This window comes from Acanthaster planci, linkage group LG16 (genome assembly GCF_054643075.1).
Source record: "Acanthaster planci isolate LZ-2023a linkage group LG16, COTS_SCS, whole genome shotgun sequence".
Lineage (NCBI taxonomy): Eukaryota > Metazoa > Echinodermata > Asteroidea > Valvatida > Acanthasteridae > Acanthaster > Acanthaster planci.
In genome coordinates, this window is record NC_141792.1 from 10,833,115 (window position 1) to 10,845,175 (window position 12,061).

The 12,061-nt window shown below is 41.5% G+C and overlaps 1 protein-coding gene across 4 annotated transcripts in view; it reads right to left on the reverse strand.

Moving 5' to 3' along the window:
* LOC110979045 (rap1 GTPase-activating protein 1-like) overlaps positions 1-12,061 on the reverse strand; it is a 124,690-nt gene that overhangs the window by 83,069 nt on the left and 29,560 nt on the right. Inside the window, exon 1 of one of the 4 annotated variants that reach the window (XM_087147545.1) lies at positions 6,765-7,579. The exons of the other annotated variants lie outside the window; for them this stretch is intronic. The gene's annotated coding sequence lies outside the window, so the exon portion shown is untranslated. Of the gene's footprint in view, positions 1-6,764; positions 7,580-12,061 lie in introns of those variants that run through there. 4 annotated transcript variants of the gene reach the window in all.

Here is a 12,061-nt window from a genome sequence, read left to right on the forward strand (position 1 = left end):
TGCCACCGTTTAGCACTGAATACTGTAAGGAGTTAATATGAAATAATATGCAACTGTATTGTGCTTCCAACTGGGGTAGTGATAGAGTACAGCACATCTGGAATCATTTAGAAAAATAATTATAATAACATTTTTATATAACTACCATACAGATCCTTGTCATTTGATTGGTGGAACACGTATCATGTGACATTCATTATTCCTGCCAATCATGCTGCGTCAGGTACTATTCACCCATGTGGAGATGGTAAAAAAATATACAAGTTAGGATCATCATGACATATGAAAAAGGTAGCGCGGGTGCAACAGACAGCGCTGATCGAAACCTGAGAATAAAATTTGGTCCGACAAGTTATCAGGATTTGAAATTGTTTGAAATCTATTTAAAGAGAAATAAAATGACAAGGATCTACATGTATATGACAGTTATATAAAACAAGTAATGAACTTTTTTCACTTGTGCAACGGTTAGAATATTTTCACGAGTTGAAGGATGGAATGTTCCAATCAAATCGGCTTCACCTCGTTGAATGGAACATTCCATCTTTCATCTCATGAAAATATTCTTACCATTCCAGTTATAAACATTCATTATTTGTATAATACTGCACAGATACTATAGACATACACTCAACTGTGCATCACAAAACCCATTACTTGGCAAGGACGTATCCAGAACAAAATGGAAGGGGACAAAATGGGGGGGGGGGGGTTGGGGGGCCAAAAATGTTGACCTTTTCATGCAACCTTTCATGGCCTGAAGAAAGGGAAAAATGACATAGACCTAACAAAATCGGCTCCGTCTCATTTTCCACATAAAAAAAAGTGCCCCGCTGGAGCCACCCTTGTTCCTAGGCAGTCAACTCCTCCAGTTTTAGAGCAAACATGCTTGGAGGTTGCGTACAAGGCAAACTGATATGGATGTATTGTATTTCATTTATCATGTAGCCAAGTGCCGCAAATCAAAACTTTCTTCTGCGAAGTGTATGTGTCTGCGCAACTCTGGGGAATCCTGGAATGGAATCCTGGCTTATCAAAATTACAGTCTGACGCCAGGCCTACTGACATTCGGGCACCTGGGGGCAGAGGATTTCTATTCAGAGCAAAGATAGATACGAAGCACACTCGATGAGGCCTAGGGTTGTTTACTTAGATTATTAATATTGCACACGACCTTGATGGGGGGGGGGAATTGAGCCTGGAACTGAGACAGCGCTGATTATGAGTGCTTATAACGACCGTTAACCACTGTAGTCTATTGAATATTGCTCCAAAGGAATCAACAAATATCATTTCAGTTCAAACTGAGTCCTTCAGAATTCTGCACTTTTTGGCTGGAACTATACGAGTTAGAGTTTTTAATATTAATTTTTTTTCACTGCATTAAACCGTTTATCATCATTTGGGGAATTTATTTTGATATTTTTGTGCAACCTTCAGAATTCACATCCTTTCCAATGCCATTTCCCCATCCAACCCTCCCAAGGCTTTTTCCAAAAATACTTTTACAACCCAACTTGCATGAAGCCATCCACAACATGTTTACAGAAAAGAGAAAAAAAACTGGCAAAAGCTAAGTAATTTGAAACCAGGTTTTAAGTAAATCACAAAGTAAAACAATCTGGTGTTTTTGACAGAAGGATATAAACACAAAATTATTAGGATTAGCTATCCAAGAAAGAGGTACGGGTAAGCCTATGACGACAAAGTCACGCAAAATGCTGAATGTAAACTAATCTTCAACAACAGAGGGGTTTGTCCTTGTAGTGGCATTGTCTTTTCGTCTGGTTGTTTCCAAATGCAGTAATCTTCTGGAGTTTTATTTTCCCTTCTCCTGCCCTAAAATGTCAAAACGACAGCTCACATGAAAAGTGTGGGCGTCAAACCATTAGACACAAGTGGCACAAAATATAATCCCTGTTGGTCACTATTTCTCTCTCAAATTGGATAATTTGGACAGTCCTATCAATCATGGTATGGCTCGAGGTGGCATTAGCTGATGAGTTGACTGGTCGCCATTCCGTTGGCTTTACTGTTCGAAGGGACTGATTTACTGATTTATATTTGACTGAGATTCTACCCTTTTTTGAAAATATATGTACCATTGTTCATTGGTACATTTCTCAGAGCTACTTAAGCACGAATAAAACCTTGCTTAATAAACAAAGGTTACCAGCTCAAACTCTCTGTGATTGTCATGCTAACCAAAAGACAGGTAAATACCATTCCAAAACAATATACCGTACATCACAAGAAGTTTTGGTCAATTTGTCAAGCAAGGTTTTTTCACGCTTAAACAAATTTTTGCTTAAGCAGGGCTATGAAATTGGCCCCTGTTGGTTTGGCACACTGAGCAAGCACACATGCTCTCGCTAGAGATGTAATACTGGGATGTGTCTGAATTACTTAGCTGTGGCTTGAAATTACACACAACTCTATGGGAACTGGCTACAGCCACTACCATAAAATCATGCGTAATTTAAGGCCGCAGCCAAGTAATTCAGACGCAGCCCTTGACTCAGACAGGATCCCACACTTGGAGCGCATTTTCATGGGCAGATCCAGAATTTGGTTTAAAATGGGGTGTTTGAGAAAAGTGGCAATATACAGCAAATGGAAATCTGCACCATTGCTTTGATTTTCATGCTCCATATGAAAGTTGTTTGTTGACTGAGTAAACTTAACTAATACACATTAAGTAAGCATGATATTAAAAACGAGTGATATCTAAACAACGCTGCTAGCATTAGTAAAGACAGCAAACAAAACTGAGAAGGGTGAATGCCCCAAGTCATAAAGGATTAAGTTCATCTGTGGCTCTGCAAATCATTGATAATTTTTGAGAAGCCATCAGGGCAAATGAAGCAAGCCAAACTCTCCCCCTTGGCAACGAGCCTGCCATTTGATCTTATGTCCCTCTTCCTTAAATATCACAGGTGAAGCGTGGTCATTTTTTTTTAACATACAGTACGACATTTGTACATCAGAGGTGCCTTACTGTGGGGTATGGTGAAAACATCTGCTTGTTTTCGATTGTGGATTTGGTGCAAGGTGAGGGAAAGTCAGGAAAAACCTGCTGCATGTCAAATCTCGCTCTGAGGTGTGGGATTACTGAAAGTGTGAGGCCAAAGCCAATAAAAAGAAGTTATTTCTGCTTGGTATTTGCGTGTGATGAAGAATTTAAATGTCACACTTGAAGCTAAAACCCAATAAGTAAATCTGTGTCTGCTTGGTAAAAGCCACTTCACCCAAACTTGCTTAGTTCCTCCAGGCATGTAACAGAGTACCAGCATGAGCATTCATTGTAAACTTAGGGAGTAAGCTGTAGCGGACTATTACTCATCTTGGGGAACAGAAACATTCTCAGTCGTTTCAAGCTGCTGAAATCAGACAGACATGCAGAGACTAACGATATGACAGACATTACGTACTACTTTAAGATCCGCCATGAACAGTTACTCATTTTGATTTTTTCCATGGGGCTGGGCTGGGGGAGACCCTGGGCTAGGGTACAGGGGTGCAAGGTGGGCCTGTGATGTGAGACAGATGTGCTATCAACAAGAATGAGGACAGGGCATGAGGGAATACCGGAAACCACTGGATGGACAGAACTTAGGCTGTGTCATCACCAATGGCAGTATTCAATGTTCACCAATACATGTACCTTCTCCAAATCTTAAGTTTAGAGGTTCAGATTCCAGCCGTTCTTTATAGTGTCCCCCCCGGCAAAACAGGGTAACTTTGAAGTTTTAAACAGATGTACCTGTACATGGGATAAGAAAGTATTTTTCCTAGCCCTCTTGCCAGCAACATTAATCCCCTTTTCACAGACGAACCGAATTTAGAAAAGTACCTTGTCTGTGTTAATATTGGGTCATAGGTTATGTGTATATTATCCAGTCCAATACCCAAAATATGAAATGAAAGTGAGTGGAAACCAAATTAGGAAGCTGTTTTGAGTAGTTGGAGAATATCAACAGCATGTTGTTACACTGACAGTAAATGAAACTGCTCCAATATTCTGCATATTCGGGTCTCTAGTTTTCTCACAACGAGTTGTTATGGGGGAATGTTAACCAAAGACAACAGGCATTTTAACATATCGGTGATAGACGTTGGTCGACTATATAACCACCATATTCTGCTGGGTAAAATCAACAGAACAAAACATGACAAAAGGGTGCATTTTCACAAACTTTCGGTGTACTATCCATGAACATTACTCCTGGCGGTGACCTCCTCCATAGCTAACAACTCATCCCTGCCTGCACCAAAATACAAAATACACCTGTCCCATCTGGACAGTATATATATGCTTGTACTTTCATTAACATGAAAAAAAATTGTACAACGGACTGCACTTACTTCAGGACAAAAGAATTTAATACTCATGCGGTTGGAATATCAGTTGTCGTAAACTAGAAAAATAAATTAAGTTGTTGCTGGACTTCCAGTCAAATTAAACCATGCCAGCCATCCACACAGATGTTGAGTAATTAAACCTAAACCCATATAGGCCTACAAAGAAATATGATTCGCGGTAATTATCTCTTATCACAACAGGCATGATCACCCGTGATGGCTAAAAGTTAATGATAACGGTCCTGCCACCATATGTCGGTTTCCCTGAGTGCCTCGGGGGGTGTCTGTGTCATTCAAATTGGGCAAAGAATGTTCAGGATGTTGTTTCAGGGGGGGTCTTCGGATCGCGGTTGTGCAAGCGTTCAATGTCTATATTTGGTCCCAATATTATTGGACATTTGCATGGGGTGTCTGCTCCAACCCAAAGCTCATACACATAAATGGTTTTTAATTGCAACCACAATAATCCTAGTGTTGACGACGTCAATATAGCTTCAGCCTGGTTTGCGGCAACATTTCAAGCAAGTGTAACTCACAAAATGCTGGTATCTAGAAAAACCACCCACTTCACTTAAATTCGGCGACATCTAGGCCTCACTGGGTCCTTGCTCTACGCTGAGACACAGGATGAAACGGCATTGGAGGGAGCTGCTGTTGGTAACAAATACTAGGAGCGATAGGAGGGTGCTAGGAGGATGCAGCTGCATACAAGATCTAGTGTCCAAGTTTGGTGAGGAGTTTAGCTTGCTTCTTTTCACAGCTGTACAGAAATAACACCCCCCCATCTACCCAAGTAACCCAACTCCGCCCACAAACATATGTGACCAGTATGTGGAGGTACAAGAGAAGCAAACAATGGACATTGTCTACAGAAATTATGAGCCAAAACTAGGTACCGCTGGCAGTATTTAACATACCGATGTTCACTGGTGAAGACAACCCTGTTGGAATTAATGGTGATTTTTGAAACAAAATTTAATTGTCAGTTGGAGCCAAGATGAAAGAAAAGCTACAACCATTGAGGATTTCAAACTCACATGGCTCAAGGGATCACTTAAAGATCATGTGAGAAGTGTGAAGCTGACACTTCGGATAAAGAGCCTTAGACACCAGAGAAAACCTCACTGGGTGACCTGAAATGAGGGCCCATTGGAAAGACGCGACATAAACCTTGTTAGACTTGTCTAAGTGGGTGAAAACCTAGGCCAATTTCACAGATTTTGTTTTGGAATGGTATTTACCTGTCTTTTGGTTAGCATGAGACTCACATAGAGTTTGAGCTGGTAATTTTTATCTTATCAGCGTGCTTGAGCAAATTCTGTGCAATGGTACATCGGGGAAAGAGAAATTAATCCAAGTAAGTTCACCTGTGTTCGGAATCATGTCCTCTAAGAAAACTGTTCAACACTTTGCGCAAATATTAAAAGGTAACATGAGCCATTTTCATTACATGCCAGCCTACGCAACACAAATGAACAAGTGCAAGTTCAATATTATGTGGTAGTGAGCCTGCATACACATGACAAATACTAAATGAGACTTAAAGATATCCCCAGGGAGAGGTATTTATATATTTACAGATAAAAGAAGCTAGTGGTTTGTACATATATACATATACCAGCAAAAATCTACTCTGTTGCAACGTTTACTCAAAAGTGCACGATGATGATCAAGGCATGTGAAAAGCATCAGCCGGGGTATGAAAATATGCAGCCAGCAGCAGAAATTACAGTGATATTAATCTTGGTTGACCCTTTTCCCTCCAGACTGGGGGAAGATGAATATGACACATGTTCCCATCGTTAAAAAAAAAAAAGTGCGCACCCAGGAACAGTTTCCACTTGATGCAAATAGACATGCACTTTTCTTGCATACGTAGGATTTCGGAGGCAGCTTTGACTAGCTCCTCAGTTTGTTGTTTGCAAAGTTACAGCAACGGCACGGGTGGATTTGATTGTTTTTCCTTGCTTTGGCTCATTTGCTTGCCCACTTGTGAGCTCTCGATCATATAACCACAGGTTCTCGCATATTGGTGCATTGTTTATTTCTGCTTGTCTGCTTGTCAACATTCCAGCTCATCTGTCTTGTGTTCTTACTGCTTTTTATTCTGAGGCACTTATGTGTACTTAAATGAGGTTGAGGGGACAAGTTCTTTCCACAATGTTTGCTGAACACTAACGGTGCATCAAGCTCTTCCTTTTATAGATCCCGCGTTGTCTGGTAAATGTCGCAGGCAACAGGACCCACACGCATGTGTCTCCTCTACCGTCCCTGCCAAAGAAACTTTTAGCCCAAGAAACGCTTGTGAATAATTTCGCTCAGTGAGACACTACACAAGCTGCTGGCATCAGAGCAAATAAGCAACAAGTTGATAGAAAACAATTAAAACAGACAAAACTCACCGCTTTAAAAAGATGAAGCTCAAGAATTTACAGTACAAGAAGGAAGAATAGTATCCAAGCCACAAGGTGTACTATCCTGCCGATGCCTTCAAATGCCAAGATATAATTTCCAGAGGCAGAAGTAGACAGGTACCTCAGATTTCAGCTTCAGACATCTCCGAACAGCACCCGGTGGGAAATCGGAGGATGGTGCTGATACGTTTATTGTAGCTGGCAGTCCACTCCAAGACCAGCTTTCCCTTTTTTTTTTTTTTTTTTTTGGAATGTGTCAAATGCTGGCATGCCCCTTCAGTTCCCCAGTGCTTTTCCTCCTTTTTCCCTCTTTCCACAGCTTTCTCCGGGAGTAATTTGTATTCCAAATGTTGTGATGCCTGAAGCTTGATCCTGGCAGGCTACATACATGTACACGTACAAGAAGCTCCCTTCACTGTGTATGCTGGACTGCACTCTTTACACGCTCACCAGGCACATCCACATCTGAATATCCCTCCTTTTTTTGTGCTGAGTGCGGGGCCCCTGTCATTTGGCCTTCCAACAGCATTATGCCCTTAGCCGTGCCACTGATAATGGATGAGACAAGCATGCTTTGGCAGCGGCGGTGCAGTACTGCAGAGAGTGCGTTTCCAGCAAGCAGTGTTTCCAGACAGGCCAGTGCCATCTCAACCGGATACAAACCCCATTGAAAAATCTGAATGCTTGAATGCTCTTCTCAGAGTATATGCTTCCTTTTTTACATCCGTCATGTTCAAAGGCGCTATGAAAACATCCCTTATTAAAACCAATTCACAACCTCTTTGTATGGGCTAAAATGGGCAAAGGTTGCAAAAATACCACTACTACCCTCCAGAGGAAATAGAACCACCCGCTTTGCCATTGAACTTGTGAAAGTGTTGGGCCATACCATTTCCCCTATTCTGCTTGATGGGGCACTAACCGTGGGTGAGAAAGCTGGGTGATGCATTGCTAATTGACACACAATAACTTCGTATGATGACAGAGCAGGATGGTAAGGAACAGATGTTTTGTCAACTGTAAAACGAGAGGCATCTCAACACAACAAACTCATAATACTGATCTATGGGTACGCCACACACTGTGCGGATAGAAAAGCAGTTGAATTACCCTTTTTTATTGCCTGTACGTCCCCAGTAGTCTTATTTCGGGAGCCTAATTTTCTTGTACTTGAATATTTAATTGAACAATACCTTCAGGAAGCGGACGGAACAAAACAAGCGAGGAATGTCACATTTTTGTCTAAATAGGCTTCCTAAGCCTACATGTGATGGTCAACACGTTCTTGATGTAGCTCTTACCAAGCCTGTCTTGCTGGGAATGCTTTGAGCAAATTCTTGAAATGTCAGTTATGATTGAAAATGCATGCATGAGGCTACTGCACAAAAAATATGAACAGCTAAAAGGTTACAGGCCCTAGGAAATGCATGTCCATGAGATTTTCCGCAAGAAGGGGCGGACATGCTGTGCGTGGAAGACCAAATTGTTTTGAAGGGGGGAGTTTGTGAGATGTTTTAAGCTTTATTTGCCATGAATGGACAAGTAGATCTGCAAAAGTTTTGGTTGCAGTTTGATGCACGGTAGCTGATGTCATGGGGGGAAATCCGGGGGGGGGGGAGGAGAAGACACACCTCCCCTTAGAAATTTGGTCTGAGGGGACACAATGTCGCATGCCCCTCCATGTTTTAAGCAAAACAACATGCAAAACAAAATACTAAAGGATTGATGGATCTAGGATTTTCCCTTTTGAGTTTTTATCAATGGAATAATGTAATAAACTCGGTGTATAAATTGTTGTCCCCCGATGGTTGAGGAGAGATTTCCGCCCATGGCTGATGTACACTCATTTCTGGTTTAAAACTCCCTAAACAGTGGAGGCAAATAATTATATGTAAAAGATACAAATGTGCTTCTAACTATCAATGACATTCCTCTTCAAATTTAAAAAGAAAACAAAATTAAGCAATAGAACGGCTAGAATATTGTGTTCTACAACATAAATTGTCTTTCTCTCATTCCCAGAGGTAAACAGCAGTGATATTTCTCGAGAAGAAAATGAAAAAGGCTTCATATTCCTTGTAAAAGTTGCTCACTGTACCGTGGAAAATTAAATAAGGTTTAAAAGAGTTCAACTTATGAGAGGAAAACCATGACATGTTACCAAAAAAGCAAAGCACCAAAAATGCAAAACAATGCCCACAAATGGTCCTTCACTCAGAATACCACAAGAGCAGATGAGCTCGCGTCTCAATGCCGCACCAAGCGGCCATGCTCAATCAATTTGGATGTCTCCACTTCGTTTCCTTCAATCCAGCATCAGGCCTCAGCAGATCGAGGCGCCATACTGAGAAATTCTTGGACTGAAAATTCCTGGACCGACCCTGTATAGCACATATTGAATCCCTATTGATGCCCACGGTATGAAGGGGAAACAAACATCAGTGATGACTTTAAGATGTAGAAGCAATTTAATGAGATCCAATTCGGCAGGAATCAGTTGGCGTGCCTAGAAACTTGATTCTGTCGGGAAGTTTGGAAAGCAGCGTTGGAAAAAAAACTATCGGTGTGGCATGCACAAATTGGTTATTTTTGTGACATTCAGCATACGGCAATTTTCAGTCTTGTGCCTCACTGTCTGCCTTGAAGATGATTTTAATTGCCTGCAGAACCCCTTGATTGCCTGTGAGAAGGCAGAGGCTGTAGCATAAGTGGAAGCTACGGTGGAAATTTGAATTTCAAAAAAGGGAGAATGACTTCCTCATCCCCCACTCAAGAAAAATTCATTTTGATCGAAGGATGGCTTAGAGTTTTAATTCTTGAAAGCATGAATAAAGCAATGGATGGGCAGAGATTTCACTGGAACAAGATAAAGCTTAAACTCTATGCTTGTAGTGGCCGTGTTTGTTTCACATGGATCTGGATTGCGATTCTGATCCTTCAGCTGGTTCGCATCATTCATTAGGCAAGTTTTGGTGTATGAAAACCAACGACGGATCACTGATCGTGATCCAGATTCCTGTGAAACAAACACGGTAAGTGAGTTGAGGGGCCCATGAACCCATGATGACAAATCGCTTGTGGAAGTTTACTGGGGGAAAAAAAAAGGCGACGGAGCAAAGAGCCTAGTTAATACAACTCAAGCGCACATCTAATGGCACCTAATGTTGACCCATTAGGCTGGCCGAATCGTGGGGATTGCTCGTCAAATTGAAATTTATTTCGCCTCCGTATTGGGTTTCTATTCCTTGTCAGGGTGCGCGCGGAGTATCCCGGGCTGTCTTCAAGATGGGGAGGGGATGCTAGAGGGAAAGAGCAAGGAAGCCAAGAAATGGTGATATCTGATAGCCAGAGGCAGTGGGGGTAGATGCAAGTGCCTGGAGATATGGAGTATCTCTGGCTGTACAAGCTGAAATGATTTTGTTACCAGGTAACTGTGAACTGCTAAGGGTGTTGTCTCATTTCAGGAAGCAGAAGTTCCGCAAACTCTTAGCCGTGTGAATTGATTGGCATTTTGGATAAATAAGAGGGGTTGGGCTAGTGAGGCGCAATCTTTCCATCTGGCCTACATCAGTTCAGCCCCAGTGATTAGCCCATGTGCTTTGGATACACACGCAAAATCTCAAGAGGCATGCATGTTCGTGAACAAAGACATGTACATTGAGTTGCCAAGATGAGGTGCTTCCCACACGTTCAAATACAACTACCTCTGTTGGCTTTCAAAATACAATTATCAAAATGTCAGTCACATGCACTATAGTGCAAGTTAACTTCAATGTAATTCCAGAAATTAGGGGTCTTTTCCAAAAGGGTGACATTTTTGTGTCCCTGTTACATCTGACCTTTGTTATTTGACATAGAAATATCACCAGAATTGATTTCAAACTATTACTATTTGTTTGACAGGTAATTTGTCTTAATTCATCACTCTTGGAAATCAGAAAATGGGTTCTGAACCTACAAAAATCATATGTCAGATGTGACAGGGACACACAAAAAATGGCCTCCTAATTTCTGGAATCACCCTCGTACAGTACTACACCAAAACATTAATTTTGCAAGGTTCTTTTCTCACAATTTGGTGTTGGATTTTTTTTTAGCAGACATCATGACGGAGGTTTATGTTAATCAACTTCTCCTGCAGAGTGTGTTGGTTCTGCCTAGAATCAAGAGTTAAGCTCAGTCATTTAGAGAGAGCTTTATGCAAACCTGCTTCCAGGAAGCACATTTGCAACATTCACTTTCATGATCATGTGATGGAAAAGTGCACCAGCTCTAACATGGAAACAAACTGGTCAAACCCATCTTTGTCATGTCTCCTTCCGCTGAAGCTGTATTAATGCTCTGTAGTCTCCTATTAAAGAGCCCCATAAAAACTTGGGATTCCCATTAACTGGGCCCAATAGGACATGGACATCCCGGGAATACCCACGACATGTATTATGAACCTTAAGATCCAAGGCGTCCTTCTGCAGAGGAAGTGCCATTGCAGGGTCTGGTAAAACCATAAAAAGTTCAGTTTGGGGTTTTCATGGGGCGTTGATGGACTTGCAGACTGACACAGATCTCAATACTGGGTCCCCGAGGGATAATTACATGACCAAGGAAAGCCTAGAGAGTCTTGCTTCTGGAAAAAAAATCACAGATGTTTAGCCTGAAATGGAGCGGGGAACAGGAAAAACTTCAAAATCTGTTCTTACACTGCCTGTCTTTTGTGATAGCAAGTGAAACACATACACAAACGAACTTCATACAAACCTATAGACATTTTTCTCATTGTAAACATTTGTATGAAGAGCCAAGGTCGGCAGAAAGTTTACCCTGGGTTGGTTACAATATAAAGGTTTTGCCTCAGATTCCATCGAGCTGCTTAACAGCAAACTTTGTTTAGCGAAAACCAGCCAAAAACCACTTGCAATGAATATGCATCTGCTAAGCAAATGGTGTATTGTGAAATTTAGCCTCGGATGTACTCGAGATCTTTTACTCTCACATCCTCAAACATCTTGATTCCTGTCAGTCTTGATTTACCAATTCAGCCGGAAGGTGACTATCTAAAAGATGGCAATGATGTGACCTCTGCTGTAAGTCAATAATGCCTTGTTTGCAGGCTGACACCTGCAAAACTGGTTACAAGGCAACCTCTTGGAGTATAATGATAGCTTTCCGGTGGTTGGTGGTTGGTTGAAACTGATCTTGTGCAAAACCTTGGCCAAAATTCAGCCGCCCAGGAAATGATATAGCTACAATGTAGCTGCAACAGCACTGACCCAGTGAGAACCCTACTG